At 40.0% G+C, this 23,287-nt stretch overlaps 1 long non-coding RNA gene across 1 annotated transcript; it reads right to left on the minus strand.

The window, feature by feature from the left end:
• Positions 1-1,320: 1,320 nt before the first annotated feature.
• LOC118211352 lies at positions 1,321-23,229 on the minus strand. The gene is made up of 3 exons (XR_004761996.1): positions 23,051-23,229; positions 22,061-22,160; positions 1,321-4,949 (listed from the first exon to the last, which is right to left on the minus strand). It is a non-coding gene; the product is annotated as an uncharacterized LOC118211352 (long non-coding RNA).
• Between the last annotated feature and the right edge of the window lie 58 nt (positions 23,230-23,287).

Below are 23,287 nucleotides of genomic sequence, written 5' to 3' on the forward strand. Positions count from 1 at the left end.
AAAACGTCTGTAGTCACAATTAAAAAGACAAGCATTTTATCTGGCATACACACTGAAATTTCATATATTTGCCAGTGAGTTGATTTCAAGAATATTAATGCACCGTTCTGATGAATGTAATCTTCAGTATTACTGTAGCCAGACAAAGCAGTGCAGTACTCCCATTACATGAACAGGTATCTGCTGATATACCGTATTTATTTTGTGTTCATTCTGCAGACCTGTGACTCGCTGTTTCAGGGCTGTGACACCTTGATTGCTTTTGGCCCGAAGTCATAAACCAAAGTAGGTGGCAAACTGAGTGAAGCTAGACAAGCTGTGGAAACAGTAATTTATACATGTGTAGCTAACTTTCGCTTTATCATCCAGCACACTGGAAGGAACACATTATGTCAGGCTTGTTTTGTGGTAGAAAGTAATGTGTATGTGGAATAAGTTTGGTCTGTGTGGGCGTATGCAAATCCAAGTCCTCGAGTGCTGTAGGGAGCCACCACTTTCGCCCTCTGGCATGCAGAGCATACCTGACTGGGTGCTCAGTGGGGGCATAGCTCTTAAAATAAGAACCCCCTCTCCCCTCCCCACCCCTCCCCATACACCACTGAGCAACCAAAGTGCAAATACTCTGAAGTGGTGCCACAGGCTAGGATTGATGACTTTTCCTGGAGTGGCCCTACCATTATAAAAGTTAAACATTGCCATTTTTTGCATTTTTTATATTTTTATAAAAGCAGCACACCATCAGGGTACAAAGATTCTTTTAGGTGTCTTTTTTACCCCAGCAGTTATAAACATAGAATTCGTAATCATAGTTAAGCTCCACATATCTATTACAGAAAAATAACAATTATGATGAGTGTTTTTTTTATTATATATTTTTATGAGATTTTCAGCTTTATTGGACACGGTAGTGCAGAGAGACAGGAATAACAGGCGAGACAGAGCGAGTGACGTGCAGCAAAGGTCTAGCGGTCGGACTGGAACTTCAAACGTTGGTGCTCGCAATGAGCATGTGGACAGTGCTCTGCAGGCTAAGTCATGAGACGCCCATGATGTGTGTTTTGTAGGAAGAATTAGTGAGTTTCTCTGGACTCTGAAGCAGGAAAACGGTTATTTACAAATTTATTGATGAGTGACAGGTCATTTCTACATGAAAAATATTGATTGCAATTTTAAAATTAAATGAAGAGACATTATCACCGGGGGTCCCACAAGGGTGGGTCGTTTTTGACCCTGTAGGTACAGGGTACATACATAATTTGACGAGAACACAAGGGTTAATACATTTCAATGCGTTTCTCTCAACAGATGATAACACAGGCAATGAAGCAGAGAGAAGGCTCCAGTGTAGGCGTTAACAGATAACCTGGGAAAAAAACAGCACCACTTTTCATTGCACCACATATCCACCACCAAGTGTTCACTTCAATTATTCATAATTGTTCTAGTTATTTTCAGAAAGTACTTGTGTAGAGACGTCCTTCGGATGTCCAGTGTTCAGCTTTTTTCCCTCATCAGCTATGATGACATGGCAAATAGAATTCAAACCTTTCTATCTCATTTGAAAGGCAGCTATCTGTTGTGTTGCAACCCTAAAGATAGATTATTCATGTTATTAACGGGTAGAGTGGCATGATTACTGTGAGTTTCCAGTTTTCTGTGAAATTGGGTGACGTTTCGTGATGACTCACTGTGGTGCAAGGTCACAGGGTTTTCGGGTCAGAGGAAATGTGTTATGATGCTGAAGCAGTGAGCACGGAGAGAGGGAGGGCGGAGAAGGCACTTCGGGCCGTCTGGGGGCGCGGTCTGTCAGTGTCAGTGCCAAGGACAGGTCTCTGTTGGGCTGCAGCAACAGCACAATGCCCACCTGGCACTGCCCCAAGTTACTTGCCGCTTCACATCTAGTAATTACTGTGAAAAAAAAATCCCTCTTCACCTCCAAAGTGGCCCAGTTTAAAGAACTTCACCCACAGCATAAGAGATCAATCTCCGTGCCCACTGGATTTTAGGTTTTCATTTGAAGGATGGTTAACTTGCTGCAGGGACTGAAAGCTCTTGCAACTGTACTTTGGCAGTTTCACATTTGCAGGTGCGTTCTCCCAGTCTATTTTCACATTCTTTTTTACAAGTGTATATTTGGATGTGCGCTAGTGCATAGTGAAAAGCCGAGTCAAACATTTGGAAAAAAAAGAAAATGGTGACACTTTTTTGAACCTTGAGATATGTGATACTGTTCAAAAATCAGTTATATTATCTGTTAAATTAAACCAAATTTGATGAGATAATTGATATATCAAATGTCCTAACTTAATTTGCATGGAATTAATTTCAAAGGCCTTGTGCACAAGCTCTATTCACATCCATGGAAATCAGGGCTTTTGTTACTTCCACACAACATAAATTAAAAATGCAAATTTATTCCAAAGTGTTTAAAATGAGACTCGCGAAATCAAAATTTACAATATTTACAGCAATGACCTCAGTTTAATGAGGACAATCTTTTGAATATGTTAAGATCAGAGCATCTCTGACATTTAGGAGCTAACGTGTCATTTGATTCCATCACACTTTTATTTGCTCAGCATCCCATATAGCTCTTGCTTATTAATGAATGGCCTTTGAGGGTAACGGTACTGCAGGAAGTCCTGGACCGTTAGAGAACTGGTTTCAAAATGACAAGCAAACCCGAGTAATTAAAACAACAAAACGTCAGTTTAAGGTAAATACAGTGTCAATCAGTTAGTGTGTAATTAAGTAATGTAGGTCTTTAAAGGGTACATGGTGTGCAATGTGCTGAGTCTCAATATCCCACAGTCGACTTCTCTGTAGGCTGTGTGCCAAAGACAATTTATTCTGTAGTCAGGAGAAGCAGTGCTATAACCTAATTTTCCCACAGGTTAAGCAAATATGAGACAGGTTAATTAATATACCCCCCTCATCCCACACACACATACACACGCACACACCATGATACACATGAATTAACCATTTGAAACTGTCTTGATCAATAATAACAACAAATGAATAGGAACATATACAATCGTAAGGCATTTCTCACATTTTTTGTTATGCAAAGATACATCACTAAATCCAAATGAAATAAATGGCAAATTGCATACTGTATTATACAGTATATATTAAATATATTTTTAATGTATTGGGACAGTGACACGTTTTTGTGGTTTTGGCTCTGTACTCCTGAACATTGGATTTGAAATTAAACAATCCATATCAGGTTAAAGTTCCAATTGCCAGCTTTAATTTGAGAGTACTAGCATCCATATCAGGTGATACGTTTATGAATTCTAGCCCTTTCTATACATAATACCCCCATTTCAGGGGAGCAAACGTAATTGGACAATTGATTTCTTGGCCAGTTGTGTATCTTTGTATCATTAGTACATGCACACATACAAAAAAAGGTCTAGAGTTAATTTGAGGTGTGGAATTTGCATTTGCAGTCTGTTTCTGTTGTCTTTAAACATGAGAAACTAATGAATGTCAATGAGAGTCATAGTACCCCAAAAATGCTAAATTCAACAGACGGGAAATAGGGACTCACACGCTGTTAGATGCAAAAGTAGAAAGAAACAAGAAAGAAACAAATGCTGAGATATCTAGAAAAAAATACATACTTGTTTATTGTGCAGACTATCATGCTAGCGTGCACCAGTGCAAGGTGGCAAAAGCTGATACTAAGCAGACGTTTCAGCAGTGTATGACCTTCTTCAGTGCTTCAGAGTCAATAAATGTTAACAGTCTGCACTCTTATTCAGTGTTTCATTTCAAACCCAATGTGCTGGAATACAGAGCAGAAACAACAAAAGACTGCCCAAGTGTTTACAGACTGCACTATATATCAATCCCAATAAGCAATGTTCATAGATTACAATATTACAATTTTCAAGGATAGTAGGGGTTGAATGAGGAGATGTATAACTGTAAATTAGACCTGTGTAAACATTGCCTCTTTTTAAACTTTCACTATAATTGTATCATCTGACGTGAGAACATCTCTAGCCACACACATATTATGGAACTTTATATACACTGTGTACATGGCCAAACCCAGCCAGGACAAACATATGCTAATGAGATGTCAATCATTGTTGAATTTCCTCTGGCTTTCAGTGAAGACTGACCTATGGGCGTTGAAGGCCTCAGGTTTATCTTATGGTCACATTGACAGTTCAGTGGAGATGTGGCTGTAAGAAGAAATGTGATTCCCACTATAAAACTTGACACATAACTCAGCACAGTACAATGCAACAGCAGACATGAATGATTTCTACAGTGTAAAAATGGTAGGCCGTTTTAGATATTCCAACTGTCACCCACACATTCTATTTCATACTTGGACAATAAATTTGTGCCTAATATGCCTTATAAATGCCTTCAAAGCATTTATAAGGCATATTCTTAAGAATCTTATATTCATCTGTATTCTTCAAATTTAATGAAAGATTAATAATAATTAAAATTATTTCAGAGCAGCTGCATGTCTCCCATATGAGCTTTTGTTTTGGTCGGTTCGTAATGATCTATTTAACTAGCTAATTCAAAGCTAATTAGGCTGTGTGTAATGATAAGTGGTCCTCTTATGCCACCATGTTTGTCAACTCCATGCAATGCATATTTTAATCTGGTGTCGTGTCAAACTCCTGTTTTGTCAATTTTCCAATTCCTTTACTCCTCCAATTCCAGTTATTAAATGAAAACAGCACAAAGTCAAGCTGAAACGAGTTTCAATAACTGCCAGGTTATTGACACGGTATTTGGTACCAGTAAACTCCCTGAGGAGCCATTAAACTGTGGAAACTCATAATAGCTCGTTCCCAGTGCCCAACTAGCTGGTGTAATTTGTGGTCCTTGTGAAGTGGTAGACTGGGTCTCCAGGCGCAGTCGTGTCCAGATACTGCTGGATAATGAGTCAGGTCCATCTCATTAGGGCCCTGAAACAGACACAAAACCACAGTTTTCAAAAGCTTTCACGGAACCATTGTGGCTTCTTTATTTATTATGACATAGTCTTTTATATACAATACAAATAACACAAACACACACACACACACACACCCCCACACACACACACACACACACACACACAATTAGTACACAGAAAGTAAAAGTAGCATTCACACACATACATGCACACACACATGCACACACTGACACACAAGCAGTCAAATAGAAACACATAAACATGCACACACTAGCAGCCTTTATAAATATGGCTTCACCAATGTTTGTTTGGAGCAAAAGGCACAATTGATGGGAAGTAGGGATTTTGTTGATGTATAGTGGGAACCTGAGGTGGCACTGCCAAGATTTAGGGATACTGTGTCCTCTGTTCAGAATCTTTGCCAGGAAAAGGAATGACACATACAGCACACCACCCTATCTGTCCATCTCCCACTGTGTCTCTCTCCCTCTTAAATATGGTAAAACTACTTATTTTTCCTGACTTGTATTTGGCGTGGCGCTGTGAAGTGTTTTGGGACTAAAACGTATGATTTACTCTGCATTTGTGCTCTTTGCTCAGTTTACATTCTGCTGTGGCAATGTTCACAACTGTTCACCTTTACCGAAAACTTCACAAAGTCAATGTAGCACTTTTCAACGAGGTCTAAGTCCTGCGGTGTTTCTGTGAGACAATGCGAGAGCTGTGAATGAGTCACTTTCACGTTGACTCATACACTCACTGCGGTTAATTGCGGGGAACTTTGCTCCAGCAGGAATGGCGCAGTCATTGTTTTGTAAATTTAATCAGAACCAGTTCTGAGAAAGTGATCAAATGACCAGACATTTTAATGATATTGGTGGTCTTGTCTCCTATGACTGCTTGAGAGAGAGATGGAAGGGGACGGGATGCCAGAGTGAGTGGCTGATGAATGACACCCACATGGTGGCGTTCAAACCTTCCCGCTGAGTCCCGCCCCGCCCCGCCCTGCCACACCCCACCCTAGCAGACACATACCTGCCTGATGATGGGTTTAGCTGCTCTCAGTGCCGACAGCCGAGTGGCATGGGGGAGGGAAGGTCACATGACACTGCACAGGGTGGTGACGGCAGCAGAGCACTTTCACTCACTCATGCTTCACGAAACCAGATACCCCCGTATCCCAGACAATGACCCTTTCTGTCCTTTCTGCTGTCTCCATCACCTGTCTCAAAGGCTGACGTAAGCACTGCTAACTCACACACTTCTGAAACTGTGGCTGAATGCCGACCCATCTAGCAGAGGCCGTACTGCATACGAGACTGAGGGGAGACTGAGGGGAGACTATGTTAGTGTTTGTTTAATGGATGCATTAACACAGCACTCTCGGCAAACCTGAAAAATTCCCCCAAGTGCGCTTCGCTTTCCCAGAGAGGGTGCAGGAGGCGGGCGCGCTGGGTGTAAGTGAGGTAGCAGCAGACGAGATGGGATTTGACAGCTCTGTTCCTGCAGCGCTGTCGGATTGCAAATGTCAGGAGCCAGACAGCACATGTGGAGGAGAGATGGGTGGGGGGGGGGGGGGGCGGCTTGGGGGGCTGATCGCACCTCATCTGCCTTCTCCTAGCAGTCCCAGGTGAAAAACCATTCCACTGGATATTTCCAAATGATACCGCTCCCATGACTTTCATAAACAGACGCTGCGGCTAATGGGTGGTTAACCCACTTTAAAATGCTAACTCTTATGCGTCTGCATAAACGGAGAAAACTCTGAGCCCAGGCACAGTAAGATAAGTTGGAGGCACTTTAAGTACGGTCATGTTGAGCCTTCCAGGTTAGGGGCCCTGTGTGTATGTCTACTGAGATATGAGGGGCCACTGCAACAGAGAGGAACGCACTGAAAACATTTCAAGAGAGGTTCAGTTCAGTTCAGGCCTCTCCAATATGGCTGCTGTTTTCCACCCGTGTGATCCCAAGGTAAGGGCCAGTGTTGGTTCTGCTGAGCTCATTCTGCAGTGTTAATCTTTGGTAGGTTAGAATGGATATTGAATGGATTGTGTTAAAATAGTGAGAACACTTGCCATTACCAAAGCACATTGTAAGTGCGCAAGGTATTACACATTTTTGTTCTTTTCCGTTTATACTTCAAGCCATTATCTTGCACAGGTAATAATAATCATCATCGTTGTCATCATAAATCTGCCTTAAGAACAAACACTGAGGGATGGAATCCGCAAAAAGTACTGTGATGCGTTGGCGCCCATTAAGCCATTGCTGGTGCCAGAAAAAAAATATCTATTATTCAGAAATCACCCACTGTGGGTAGAACACAGCTGCACTACCAGGGAAATAGCAACACTGTATGCTGTCTTAGGTCATACGTATTTTCATTATGGGATCTACTTACATACCATCACCAAAATGCTGAATTTTATGTGAATGGAACGCAATACAGGATTCAAAGGATGATTGGAATTAGCATGGATTGTTACTTCCAGACCTGATGCCTGGAAGTAAATAGGTGCCATCTATTTAAAAGCGATGCAATGCAATGGGTGAAATTGCTGATAACCAACTGTCATAGCTAGGACTATTTAAAATTAATGAATGAATGAATGAATTAATGAATTGATTAATTAATTAAGTCATTCATTAAAACTCTCTGTTTCACTGTATGGTGACAAATATTTTCTCCTTCTCCCATTTGCCCAAGCATATTATTTTATAAAGATGTTTGATTCAAAGTGTCCAGTTCTATGAATTTGAGGGAGCAAGTTGTTCCAAGAAATATTGAACAGATGCATTAGCTGTGGTCCTTTTTTAGTCATGATTATTCTTGGACCACTGTGTGTGCCATGCTAAAATTAATCACTTGTAAAATCACAGAAAAGTTTCCAGTGAATGTTGTTGAATCAGCACTTTCTCAATGTATATGTGTGAGCAAGACCAGTATATTAGGAGATAACTTGACAACATGACCTTTTGAGTTTAGATTGTGCTTATACCTCAAATACAAACTTTTCGAAGATGAAACTGGGTGAGAACCACACTCTAAAAATATTAGGAAGGCCACGTTGCAAGAGAAATTATGGGATACAGGCAACATAGCAGTAGAATATGGGTAGCAGTTCAATTCAGAGCCTTGGACAGCTCCCCTAAATGGTACTTGAAAGCCAGTGGCAATGGAATTCTCCAAGGTGCTGAATCAGATTGGAATTTATTTAATGCCACAGGAAATAAGGTCTAGCCTTAGGCTATTTGCAACATACCCACATAATTCACAAGAAGCAAACAAACAATGTTTGTAAATTATGGTAAATTAACATGGCCTACTTTCAATGTGTGCCTCAGTGATGTCAGTGAAGTGCATTCTGACTAAATACTTTGTTGGACAATTTCTTTCATGTCATACCTAACATTATATTATTATCATGTCTGCTTTTTTGGAGGGCCCCACCCATTGCTGATGCCTGAGTCGAATTTGTGGCTGTTTTTTTCCCTCCATTTAAGATTATTCCATCTTTTCTTTGCATATGCTCCATCATTTCAAGCAACATCAATAGCTGACATTACGCCTGATTGAATGTCATTTCTGAGACTTTCCTGTTACAGTTATGCTTCATTTACACCATAGGTGAAGCAGACACGTAAGTGGATGCGTTGTGTCATTCGCTTCCTCTCAGCACCCATGTTAGTGATTACAGCTTGTATACCAGCCGAAGTGCGGCACAGAAAACTTGAAAAGCGAAAAAAGATCTCAGCGTCATTCTGAAATGGGACAGGACATAGGCTATTACTCATGTGAATGAATAGATCAATGATTTTACATACAAACAGTATGAGAGTCAGTTCAATTGTGTTTAGGCCCTTGTACCTACAGCATATTAAAAACACAACTACCATAGATCTATTTTTGACCAAACAGTTCCATATTCTTAACACTCATAGTTCTGTCTCTCTTCTATTAACAGTGAAACATAGCAGTTTGATGCACCTTTTGAAAATGTATTACCACATTCAATACAGTTGCAGAAAATGTTTGGAAACAATGGAATTTGTTACCAACTTAAATTTCCACTAGATAAGAAAAAGTAAAGATGAACAGAATGAATGAATGCCCATCTGGTTAGTACATTATAAAATCTGTGCTACAACCAAGCTTTCCCACCAACCTAATTACAAAGCATACATTTTGCATAAACCTGTGATATACTGAACTGAGGGATTTCATCAATTTCAGCGCATGAATAGGCAGGTAGTTCAACCAGTCCATCTTCTGAAAATCAATTGCTTATTCTCAAGCATATAATGAAAACCTCATGTCATGCAGGATTGAGACAATTATTCAACACCTACCTGTCATTTCCATTATAGCTACAGTCTATGAAATGTATAACTTCTAATTCTTCATGAAACCAGAGAGTTTTTGCTCTACTTTTCTCTGTATTAGTGGCGCGGATGCCAGCTCAAGTCTTGCATCTCCTTGTCTGAGTCCAGGCGGGATCTCTATCCTAGGGAAAACCTGCTGTCAGTCTCAAGTAAAGCTTTTTAAATATGTGTCTCTCTACATTCCCTCTCAACATCCTAAGCATTGCTATCTCATGTACTTTTATTAATCCCAATAAAAGTTAAGTGGACAATATGATAGGAATATCCTTAAGGAATTCTGAAAAACTGTTCACAGAGCTTGTTTCACTGAACCAGTGAAACAAGAGCCAACCAACACTTTAGTGAACTTTTGCTTCTACTTTATTGACCCTGTGGGGTAATTTGTCTTCTGAATTTGGTACTAGGTACTAGGAGCAGTGGGCTGCCACATTGGAATACCACATAACAGGCATTTAATACCGGGAGGAAACCCACATGAACAAGGGGAGAACATGCAATCTCCACACAGAGAGGACCTGGCTGGGCAGATTCTTGCTGATTATTGCGACAAAGTGAAGCTTTGTTGATACAGCTAGACAATCCTCCCAGTGCTTCCCAGTTATTTTCCTCACTTTGTGCCATCCCCTTCCCTCTCTTAGATTTTGTTTGCAGAGACATCAGTTGTCATGTACCAATTCCCAGAGGTGGCCCTGTTCCTGCCCCAAGCTTATTCTACTGTCCTGCCCCCCCCATTCCTGATGTCTTGGGAATTTCTACCTTATTGCATGCTTAGATGCAGTCTCCTAATTGGACTCAATGGACTAATATGCCCCTAGCCATACATCCCCAAACCCAGAGACGTTCCGTGGCCCATGAGAGCTTGTTTCAGAATTCTATCATGAGGCCCTCTCCTCTCCTTTAACTGTTGCCCCACCAGCCACATGCTTAGGCCCTACAGAACACTGGTGTTTCAACACTACCAAAAGCTTAAAAAGTAATTGCTGAATCATAAAAACTGAAAGCATTGTGTTTGTTCTTTCAAGCTTGCATCAGAGACTAGCCTAAAAATGGAGCCTTACTATTAACATTTTTCAAAAATTATCATGGGTGTTTGGGGCCCCTCTGCTCGTTGGGGCCCATTTCATTTGAAACTGGTAAAACTGTCACAGCACACCTTTGCACAGAGCCTCCCCACCTGTAAACTCTAACTCTATTAAGCCATCATGAGTGGTTTTTCTAGCTGTTTTTCCAGCTTGTTCTTGTTCTTAATGCTTCCACAGTCTAGATCGAAGCACAATTATGCAGTGTTGACTGTGACCGGGAGTCCCATGAGGCACTTATAATTGACCACAGTGTTGCCAAAGGAGGGAGTTTTGGACAGCAGGATATTCCCTGCCTAATCAATAAATAGCAACTCAGTCAGGTACCTGCATGCTGCCTGCCCTAGCTGTGCCAGTTCTGTGGGCCTTCAGGGCAGTAACTGCATAGCTCAGCTGGTGGTAAAGTGAGAGTGAGAGGAATCAGAAGCTACCAGCACAGATTTAAGAAGACATGCATTCTGGTGTGTGTCCTCCTCATTGAACAGAAACTGCTGCAATGATATGACAAGGCTACAATCATAATATGCCATTTCAAATTGTGGGTGAAAAGAAAAATGGGTGAGTGAAAGTGAAAGTGGGTGAAAGGCAGAAAAACATTGTAAATATACTCCTACAAATGCAAAGCACTACCAGTTACATTATGCATCTATGTGTTTCACATGATCACAGGCTGTGAACTGAGAATAAAGGTGTAAAATTAAAAGTCAGCAGGAAAAGCTAGCTCACCCTTCCCTAAAACAGCCCTCTACCACTGCATAGTGGATAAAGACATGCTGATGATACAACTATAAAACTAGTGAAAAGCTACGTACTTTCCTTGAAGAAATTCATTTTCAATGAAGATTCAACCCAAAATTCCTCCAAAAGGATAGGGGTAATGAAAATGATAAGCCCTCAGCCCTCACAAGCCTTCATTTTTTTATTGAAGTGTAACCATGTTTTGTAATAAATATTATGTCAACTGTAATTTTGTCAAGCAATTCAGAAATGCTGCGAGGAATATTTAAACTGTCAAGGAACATGTTGTTATTTTATTTAGTGAAGGAGGAAGGAAAGGTTGGACTACAGCAGCACAGCTAATTTAAGAGCAGTGCAAACCAGGCAAAGATATCATTTTATTTAAATTGGATGTAAGGGATAATTTCTTTTTATGAACATGCAGTACATGGGATGTGGACAGGCTGAATGGCCTGTTCTTGTCATCAAAAAGTCTCAGGCCCTTATGTAATTGTTTCAGGCTCCTATGAGGAATCATTTATATGTAATGACATGTGTGAGGCTGGGGAACTGGAATGAGTCCTCTGGAAAAATTGATCTGGATCAACACATCGTTATGGCAATTTATTAGACTGGTAATGAGATTTGGTTGTGCAACACACACACAGTGGATATTATTTTTGGTTCAGCAGAAGGCTTTAAATCTTATAGAGGTGTACCAAAGTAAACTGAAATCGTCAAAACAGATGATCTGTAGACGTCCATCACACAGATTCACTCAGAGAACATTTCTCCAGGGTGAGTGTACAGAGGACTCTGTCCCCATGTGTAGGGCAGATGAAGAGAGAACCTTTTACTTTCAGTTTATGCAAATAGCATGACATCACAGGCTGTGAAGATCAAATAGAGCTGTGCAGAGTAGAGAGGAATGTTCCTGCTCTATGATCAACCTGCCAGGGCTACTGGAAACTCAAAGATAGGTAGCACCGCCATGTCAAAAGGATAATGCTCAGTCTTTCTCATGTGGTAAAATGTTATGTTTCCCAGTCGGGAAAAAAATGACTTGCGGTGCTTCAGTTTTATTAAATTCCGAGAAGTTAAAAAAATGTGCAATTAAGAGTGCAGATATCCTCGCTGGAAAACATAGCTTATGCCTTTGATATCTCACTTATGAAGAAGTAATAAAGAAGTAACTACGTCTGAAAGCTTTTTGCTTCCCTAGAAAAAGAACAGCAAGCTAAAAAAATGAAAACCCCTTATACCTGGAGCCAAAAGGCATTAATACTCTCGGTTAATATGTATCCAGTTTATAATGTTTTCATACATATTAAGGGCATCTTTGATCCGTAAAAGAATCAATTAACAATAAATTGCCTGACGTGCACTTTTTAGAAAATTCTGATCCAAGCTGAATCAAAGCATCTGTGGTTCATCTTCATTTTCTTCACTGTTCTCTTTAGAGCATGTGGCAGAAATAGTATAAATTTCACTGCAATACCCAGCATTTCACATTTTTGTCATTGTTTTTATCTGTTTAATAAATGACACCTTAAAAATGGAAGGGTGGGAGTCCATGACCACCCAATGGACTGTCTTTATAAACCTGAATCATCCGTACTTTTACACCCTCAGAGAAAAGTAGGAGATTAATTTCTGGCTGTAAGAAAGTGCACAGAGTGGTTTATGGGATGAGCTGCTACACAGTCAATAGACCTTTTTTCATTGCTGTGGCACCTAGGGTTTCTCTCATTGCTCTTTTAAAATAGGTTTTATTGCTTCATATTGCATTTCCAGCCGCGTCTTTTTATGTTTATGGATCTGTCCGACACCTTCTTCAGAAATGATAGCTTGGTAATAATGCACAGAGGCGTAAAATAAATTTGAAATTTCTAATATTCCACTGCATACCGAAGTCAATGCATGGAGGAACCATGCTTCCCTGATTTTGGAAAATGTATGCATTCACTTTTTCCACTTAATATGGCTACCTAAAATGTGCATTGCGTAATTTACAGAATATATTTGTCAGCTCCTTTTAAGTATAGATTTGTAGAGTCAGCGTTACATAAACCTCTACCATTATTTATATTATTTAAATCAGCAAAACATTTGATGCACTGCTGTCATCCATCTGTAGCAGTGTAACAGCCTTTCTGTTGAGCTGTAGCTTTGGTCATGAAATCTTAATCCTTGGCATCTTTCACCCGGCACGTCCACTCAGGCACAGTCGCTGCAATATTTCACCGGTGTGAAATATTCCCTCTGCCCTTCTGATTGAGAGAAGGGGGCTCGTGCCTCCAACATCGCCTTTTTGTGCCTGAGCAGTGATGTTGAAAATGCAGATACTGAAGAACTCCCCAACTGTGAAGAGGGGCCATTCATTTCCTCTTCTCCCGCTTAAAGAGATCAGTTTCACCTCTCACAGTTAGTCTGACCATTGCAAAATCATTCACGGGTTCAGTCAAGGTGAATGTCAGGGTTTTTCCTAAATGGCCGTGACTGGTGGTCTGCCTGTGAGTTGTGCTTTACAACCTGCCGGGAACAGGCAAAACAAGCAGTCTAGATAACATTGTTTGGTCATTTCTGAAACTTAGTAAATTATGACCAGCCAAGGTGAGGCGCTAATAAAAAGGTTGAGCTGACCATTAAGTGATAGGCGATTCTCTCCTCATAGGCAACTTTTCAAAACACAGATTTTATGTGAGCTAATAAAGGAAATGATATGACGAAATGCAGGCCAGAAATTAAAATCTGCAATGCTCATGGCAGAACTGAAGTGCTGCCGTGGGCCATCCTCTCACTGAGCAATACCAACATATTGCTGTTCAATTTTCAGTCTAATTTAATCGTGGAAAAATAAGGGTGTGAACAGTTTTATTGTTTCTTGGTGCTTTCTCTCTCGGTCTTGTGGGCTGTCAATTGGTGCATTTTAAGGGCAATGTCAATACAATGTCAACAATCTATTTTGAATCCAGACAATGCCAATTTTGCCCCATGTTTTATTAGAAGTATTCAGCCTGAAATATTTTTTACCTTAGTTTTCCATATACCATATTCACAAAATCACACTAACCACACTCATCCAATTTGTGTCTCAATGTCCTATGCCTGAAGATAGTAAGTACTTAAATTTTTCTTCCTAAGTTTAACATTTCATACCAGGACCCATAGTTGCCGCTCTTTGTAGTTTTTTCATTGTTTCAACATATGTCTTAGAACTTCCTACTTCCTACTATCATTTTCTCAAATAAAATCACTCCTTACAGTTACTGTTTGTATTTGACTTCAGAGTCAACTTCAATGCGTCTCTGAAATAAGTTCTGAAGTTACTTCTAAGTCCAAAATATAATAAATGCAATATTATGAAAAATTACAATAAATATAATTTCAGGCAAAACACTTTGTAGTTTCCACAAAGAAGTCCAAGTCGTTTATTAGGCATGATCTTCCCATGTAAAAACCACACAGGTGATCCCCTAAGATAATACTTTTTTCAAGGAATAATTTTTAATGATTTATAATTCTGTCCCTAGTAATTCCAATATTTTGCATGTCATGTAAATTAAACTGGCAGGACTATAGCTTCCTGGATCAATACTGTCCTCCTGATAATTGGCATTATACCACCTTGCTTCCATCCATACATTTTCTAAACCGCTTACTCTTGGTCAGGGTTGTGGGGGCTGGAGCTTATCCCAACATACATTGGGTGAAAGGCAGGAATACACTCTAGACAGGTAACAATCGATCAGAGGGAACACACACCATGTGCTCACACATTCATACCCCAAAGCCAATTTTGACTCTCCAATTAACCAACCCTGCATGTCTTTAAATGGTGGGAGTACCTGAAGGAAACCCACACAGACATGGGAAAAACATGGAAACTCCACACAGAAAGCTTTTTGAGTAATCTTGGATATACCATTTGGGCATGGTGCTTTATTTTTCTCTCGATTTTTGTAATAAGAAAAGAAAAAAAAAAAGGTCTGAGTGCCCGCTATTGTGTATGGAGAACAACTCTAAATTACTTTTGGAGATTAAGTTGTGTCCTATAGTCCCTCTTGCAATGTCCCTAGTGTGAAATTGCACTCCTCATGTGAAAATGCAGGTCAGTGCAACTGTGGGCAGAGAGAGCACAGTGATTACATTTGTTTATAACAAAAATGGGAAGCCAGTTCACAAATTCTTTCGTTCAGAAAATTGGATGTAACAGCCTGGAGAGGACTCCAGACAACTGCAGAGGAGATGCTCATTGTAACACTGACAGTGTCTGCATAAATGGGAAAGGAATATACATCCATTATTGCCCAGCAATTACTGCAGAGAATCCAAAATTGGCAACAGCAGGGGCTAGTGCTATTTTTGTAATGAGGAACAGATGTTCCTCTAAGTTGAACCAATTAGGGAACTGAAATATATAGTAAAATGGTCGGATAGGCAGCACAAAGAACAAAGGCATTCAAAGATAAGAGTTATTTCTTCTCTAACCATCAATACCGACTAACACACTTTCTGGTATGGGCTGTTGGTTATGAGTCTAATTGTAGAACCCCAAATCTCCATTATCTGTCAACTGAGTATCAAGTATTTGCATGTTCTGTGGAGAAAAAACACTGCGTCAGTGTTTGTACTTAAATTATTCAGATTTTTGCTAGTTTTGTTTAGCCAATATAATTTGAATTTAGTGAGTGAGTAAATGTCTGGATGAATCTCTAAATTCTACCCTTATTCAGCAGAAAGCAGAGGAGGTTAAAGGTCAAAGGCATCACAGCGCTTTGTTTTGGATCATGATGGTGGCTATGTAGCTGATTTATTCAGAGAAACATATCCAATTGTTTCAGCACTGATTTCTGCCAAGCTTCAGACTTTTCTGATGTTTTTCTTTTTTATTTGAACATAATGTCCATGGTAATTATTCTACCAGGAATTTCCGAAAATAAAAATAAAAAACAGCAGTGAAAACAGAGGCCACAGTCTGATAAGCTGATGATATCGTGCCGTATGAATCATACCAAAGAAATCATCACCCACTGAGCATGATGCCTTTGCTTTTAGTCATTTCTTCTTCATTTGCATTTTCAGATAGTGGGGGGCAGGGGGCAGTCAGGAGGCTGTACTGAGGATAAATCAAACCCAGTGAAAAATCCCCTCTCTTTTACCTCAGTGCTATATTTTTAAGCTAGTCATCTCAAACAGCTGTCAGACATTAATGTTCTCAGACCAGAGTGCCCGTTTCGTGTCAGTAGAAGTGATTAATCATGGTTATCTGTCAAGGGTTCCCAAGTCATATGTGAAGATAAAAGTTGATTGGAGGAATTATCTGTGGTATAGGAGATCATGAAGACCAAAAGCAGTAATCTGGCTGGCAGTTTGCATAATGTACAGGGGCAGCAGCTTGAAATGAAATGGCTCCATATTTATTCTCAAATGAAACCCTTGAGAAAGGTATTGAACCTGAATATATTCAGCAAATAACTGTAATGCCTAAAATTAAGCTGTCTTGAAAAAGGACTCTGCCAAGACAACAAAGCATTTAAATACCACTGCAAGCTGTGATTATTGGTGCCAAGTACAAACAAAACGATTGGGGACATATTTCTCCAATTATGTGCAATGTTTAATGGATGTGTGCCACATTACTGACCTCGTGATTAGAAAGACAAAACAAATAAATTCATAGAATATACTGTGGGTCCAATAATTAATCACTTCTGCTATGACAATGATTTCCAGGAAAAGGTATGAACACATTCAGTGCTAGTTAAGTACCTGAAAATATAAATTAAAAGGGAAAGGACAGAATTGGGTCCATGCATTAACTTCTCATGGGGTGTGAAAAACCATTCAGATCATCACAATCTTGTTGTGAGTAATGCAAAAAACAGTAAATTAGTGCAATAATATGGAGTGGGTGGTTGTTTACCTGCATTCCAATTATCTTTAATTGATTGTCTCTTTCGTGTTGGAGTGGGTGTCTAAGCCTACTAAACAAACCTCTAGGTTTATTCATTGTTCTAGATGGCAACTGTAGAAACATACTAATACGATTTTTAATTCAAAACCCAAGGACATTGACACTTTTGATGGATGGCATACATTGCAAAAAAGTAATGAGACAGAATTTGTTACTGAGCGCAAGCAGGATTCCTTTGGGACCACAGGTGTATTTCCATAGAGTATAACCAAGGTTAGAAAGCAATGTCAGTGTAAGATTGGTGGTCTGTGTCATAAAACCCAAATGAATGAGTCATAATTTAGTTTTTGCTGAAATAAACAATGCCCAATCCAATGTTGATCAAAAAATAGAAGTAAAAAAATAAAATAAATGACATATATAAAAATGTGCATAAATGAAGAATAATACCAACTAGTTATGTGTTGCAATGTTGACTTAGCACTGATGTTACAAAATTAATAAATTTGCCAAACACAGATGCAAAAAGCACAGAATATTTCACACACACGTATTTATTATTTTCTTAGTTGATGATTTTACAACAAGAAGGTACTGCACCTAACTTAAATCAATATCTTAAATGTATTATCAATATTATGCAACTGTATTCACTGTTATTAATGATTGTCCTGAAGTAAGATCTCTTCAGTGTCCTCGGGACTGAGACAAAATTCATCACATAGCACCATCATCACCTGCATTACACATTTGTGATTGACAGTAAAACTGAACAGCTTGGTAAAATCATTGTAACGGCCACTGAACAGCAAAGTGGCCCTGTGGTACTCCACAATCTGCTCCTGATAATACTGTGATTGGTGTGTTTGTTACAGCTTTTGGTGTGTTTCAGGTCACCTTATGTCTCTTATCAATCAAAATGTGATATTGTACCTGCACTTAAAACTGCTGAGACACGTTTTCTTTGTGGTCAGTGGGCATGAATGATAAAGATAACCGACATGCTGCTTAATAGATAAAAGTAAAGGATAAGAGTTTAAGAAATTGTATGTATAACGGTAAGATTTCAGCCTCTGTTTGCATTCCATCCTCTATTTCAACTCACAGTCAGCCACTGGATATTGTGACTGTAAAATATCATTTTTTATAAGTCTAATACCAGCCCAGGTTGAGCATATCTCTCGTTTCAAATAAAATAACTATGTGATTCTTTTTCTGCTGGCAATTTATTTATTACTCTTCCTTTTTCTGCCATTTCATGTTATATCATAAATTTTAAGTAAAATTCCCATTTCCCATAAAATTCACGTTGTTTCAATGCAATGTGATACATCCAGCGATAACAGCTTTAAGTGCATTATATTTTTAAAAAGTTATATAGAAAGGGACATGTAGCATTGAACCGATTTAGGGAAGTGTGTGTTCACATACAGATGAAAAAGGATGAGACACAACAGACAAGTAGAGGATATTATGTAGAAGCATGCTACCAGTTTCAGTAAAAAATGAGCAAATGAGTGTTATGCAGTATATCCAGCAGTGGTGCACAGTGTTTGGGAGCTGGGCTTCTTACCTGACAGGTGCAGGTTCAATTTCAACTGCTGTTGTACCTTTGTCCAGCCGCATCTATAACTATCCATCCACAAAAACTGGTATTTGAAAAATGTACTGTGTGGTCTAATGGTTAGAGAACTGAGCTAGTTACTCAAAGGTTGGAGTTCCAATTCCCAGATGGCTAGCTGCGGTGCTACCATTGTATTGGTGTGCAAGGTACTTAACCTGCATTGCCTCAGAGAATTTCCTGCTGTATAAACGTATTTCTTGTGAAAAGGTAAATGGTGTAAGATTCCTTGGATAAGAATGTCTGCTAAATACAGTTGTAAATCAAGAGACACGATAGATAATTATAAAGTGGTGTGATAAAAAAGCATTTTGTAGCGTTTTTTATAGCCACTGCTGTAGCTACAAAAACTTTGCTAGCTAACAAAATAAAACATTAATATTCATGGAGATATGGTTAAGTTATGGAATAGGAAGATAAATATGAATAAGAATTTTTCCAAAAATATTGTGGCAGCTGATAAGAAAAACGGTTTAAAAAAATGTTACCATTTGTCTGGTAATTGCAATTGGGTGTTTTTGGTGATGGAAGCCATGGTCATGCTATCTCCTCCATGTCCTGTCGCCCACTCTGAGAGACAGAGGGGATTGTGCAATGGGTTATTGCTGGGAGAGATCCTCTACACCACCCTAGTAGCAAACATGTTGGTGGAAGAGCAATATGCCTTATTTCCAAACTCTGCTCTCCAAAATCTCACATCAAGGATTCTCTTTGTCGAAGAGAAAAACCCCTGCTTTGACCAAACTCAAGCGTAGCTCCTGCTATGCCTCTCCACCAAGGTCCTGACCTTCTCTGGAAGGTGGGGGGGAGCTAATAAATCAGGGAAAGCGGAGCAGCCCGAGTCTGTACACATTGTTCTCTGGATATCCCATAGCTATTGGCACATACCACCTCAAGGACACAGAATAAAATGTTATGATGATAACACCTTCGTATGATCTGAAACATTTAGGAAGACCTTGGTTCTGCCTCCTGAAAATGAACTACAATCCCGGAGTCCTATAACTCACATGTATTTTGGTAATTAAGGGATTTGATTTAATGATGGTTATATTCCAAACACACAAATTCTAATGGCCACTTATACATAATGTGTCACATAAGGGCTTCTATATATTTGTTAGGGCTCAAGCGTGCAATCGATTGACAGGATCGTAGACCCACAATTATCAGACCAGCATAGAGCATAACCGAATGAAAGAGAATAGATTTACTGTCCTTAACAAATGTGACTGATACAGCCACATTTTCATCTATATCAGCAGACAGCAGACACCCGGGCTACGAATATTGTGCCAACTCTGTCGGACTGAGTCATTGGTCCTCTGATGAGCAGTTAAATGGGTCTTTCAGGTCGTATTTACACAAATCTTTCAGATGTCACCTGTCTCATCAAGCTACAGTTGATTGCTTTGACGCAACTTCTGTAGGTAAGTGATATCACTTATCCAGAGCTGTGAATAAAATGCTATTCCCTAATAACTTTGAATAATTTCAAACATTCATCTAATATCTTTTCTCAAGAAATTATAAAACTTTCATCGTAATATTAATGTACTCCCTGTTAAAAGAAATGGTTCTTGGGCCTGACTTTCTGGCACTCTATACGAATGTCTACTATGCTTAACTAAGGCTAATTAAGCTTCCAAGATCGCAAAACACACATTTAAGTATCGCTACCACTAAGAACATGTAATATGGCGTGAAGCCGTCAAATTATCGGATTTGAGTTTATGTCTCTTCAGTAAGGCTGTGTGCACAAATCATGATATCAAAAAGCTCATGTTATTGCTTGGTCCTCCAAACTGGTAAGCCCCGTTTACATCATAAAAGGGCTGTGCTCTGATGTGCTCCCAGTGAAAAAAGTCAGGGAATTTATAAATCCACTGAAACAAAGCCTGATATTGATTAATCAATACGGGGAGAGAGACGAGACGAAGCGGAGAAGGGGACACCTCCTCTGATCTTCCAAAATGCTGAGAAACTGGCTTCCAGGGGCAATTTTAATCAATTACTCCAGGCAGGGAGCCCCCCTCCCCCCAATCACGCCTCGACGCTTTGATCAGTGATCATACGGTCGGCATAGAGAGAGAAATTTGCTGAGAGGGTTGCTGTCATTAACCTGCAGCTAAAATGACTGAGGCGTACCTTACAGGCACCCATAAAAATGCACCATTGCTCCTTTTCACATTCACAAGATAACGATTGTTTCAATTAGCTTGTGTTCATGCTCTCTGAAGAGTGACACGTTTAATACCTGCTTTAAAACACCTTCATTCTTGTGTGCTCGGGGAAAAAAAAACCTTATACAAGCCAATTCACACAGTTTACATTTAACATAAAATCCATTTTCAAGGATATTTACTGCAATTCAACATAATTACTCCAATTAAGAACAATTATCTTGCTCAAGGGTATAGTGGTGTCTCAACCATGAATTAAAACCCCATATTTAATCTGTGTGTAAGTGGAACTGCCCTGATGGAGTGGAATACAATTTCATTTGGTTTAACCCAGCTTCAGGCGGAGCCTGAAGGTTGGTCAAATAGCCTGTTATCCATTCAGATTGAATTTCTAGAATGGCAGCGTAGCATTGTAAAAAGGAATACAGGTTTTCCAATAAAACAAAGGTGCAGAGTAGAAACTTTTAAAAAGGAATTCTGGGTACACAGCTGTGTCTGCCATAAGCAAACCCACACAGAAAGAGGCAGTTGGAATCAATTCCATTTTTATAGAATCAATTCAGAAAATGAATTGAACTGCAATGCATGAATTGAAACTTCCATGTAGAACACCATGCCCATTTTGTTAAATGAATTACTTCAATTTAAATGAATTTCCTGAATTGAATGAATTACAGTGGATTTGACTTCGACTCTGACAGACATTGACAAATATAGGATGATGAACTGCAGGTTGACAGTAACAGTCCAGCCGCAGGCCTTAACTACAGGAAATGGGTGCATTACCGATTACAGTTGGACAATGACAGAGAACAAGATTCTTCATTTCAGGAAGCGTGCTCTAAGAGGTCAAATGTCATTAATGGGCATTCTTTTTCCCATAAAATTGCATCAGCTCACTGGCTTTAGTTACTACCCCCCCCCCCCCCCCCCCCCCATCATTTAAGCTACAGATCACTGACACGTTGATCTGTTCTCTCTCTTCTCATTGGCAAAGTTAATAATGCATTTAATATTGATGTAACATTGATGTCAGTGGAAAAAGCATAAAAGAGTCATTTTTGCCATCCAGTTCTCGGTGGCAAAGGGAAATAATGAACACAGCTGCCTCACATGAAGCATGGAAAGTGCTTTAAACCCCCCATTTCTATTTAAAATCCCACACAAAAGTATGATCTGTAAAGGGCCTGGATTCCCGAGAAAAAAAGAAAATTTGCTTACCATCCAGAGCAGAACGTTTCTGCAGCCATGACACTATACGTCTCATCAACCATCGCTGGCCTATGCCTTAGTCCCTGGTAGAGCTGGCTTCGCGGATCATCTAAAAAAAAGATTTGGACATAGATGTGACAGGTTTCAGGAAAAGCATGCGCCATATTCCCCTGTAGCTTCGCGGCAACGTCATTATCAGAGGACTAGATAATAACGCTGCTCTGTTTGAGTCCATGCCCGGTGGTTGCATGCTGGGAGTTGTACCGGCTCATCTGTGGTTTCTGTGTCATTAGCACGTTGGAGTCACTGTGATTCTGACACACTTTAGCTGACCTGAACCACTGACAAGTGAATATGCTAGAAATAACAATGCCTGAGATTTCACTTTGACATGCGTGAATATCACATTCCAAGAGAAGCGGCTTCTCCGCATGTAAATATATGCAATGGGGAGAGGGCATGCCCTAGTTCTCGGCTGATCTACAGCATCCACATTATTCTTATTCAGACCTTTTCCACCCTGACCTTTTCAGAGAAACGATAATAAAACATTATGGAAGCACGCTTTCAGTCTTTTCTTCCTTCTTCAGTACCATGAACTGCACATGAGAAGTGCGTATATAATACATTGCATTTGAAGAAACAGACAAAAACTGACACATTACAGAACTATGACAAATACCTAACCGTTCACCAATTTTTGCACAATTTGCATGACCTTATCAGGAGCCATCTCAAACAGCTTGGCATACAAAGCCTGGATTACAGGCACAAGGGGTTTACATTCATAAATCCTTGACCACACAACCCGCCCTGCCCCCTCATCCCACCACTATTAAAGATATGGCGGAGCAAACAAAAGGTTTGAAAAAGCAGGCTCTGGCACATGGCAGTAGCCTTATCTTGGCCGGCCAGGTCAAACACTCCGCTTGAAAGGGAGGAAAGGGTCAGGCGATTGGCCCCCTCGTCAGAGAGAGAGAGCTGATAGGAACCACTCACCTAAAGCTGTTCAAACACATAGACGCCAATCACAGGTGACCAACTGGGTCGTCTCTCTTCTTTATCACTTTCAGGCAGAGGCAGCGCGCCTGGGCTGTGGGGAGGGCAATTAAAAGGCTCATTATGCATTAGAGGCGTCGTCTTATCGGAGCCCTGCCTGCTCTCAGCAGCTCGTGCGAGCCAGCGGGGTCCTCCTCCCCCCCCCCGCCCCCCTCCACTCCGTCCCCCTCAACACCT

This window comes from Anguilla anguilla, chromosome 1, assembly GCF_013347855.1.
Source record: "Anguilla anguilla isolate fAngAng1 chromosome 1, fAngAng1.pri, whole genome shotgun sequence".
NCBI lineage: Eukaryota > Metazoa > Chordata > Actinopteri > Anguilliformes > Anguillidae > Anguilla > Anguilla anguilla.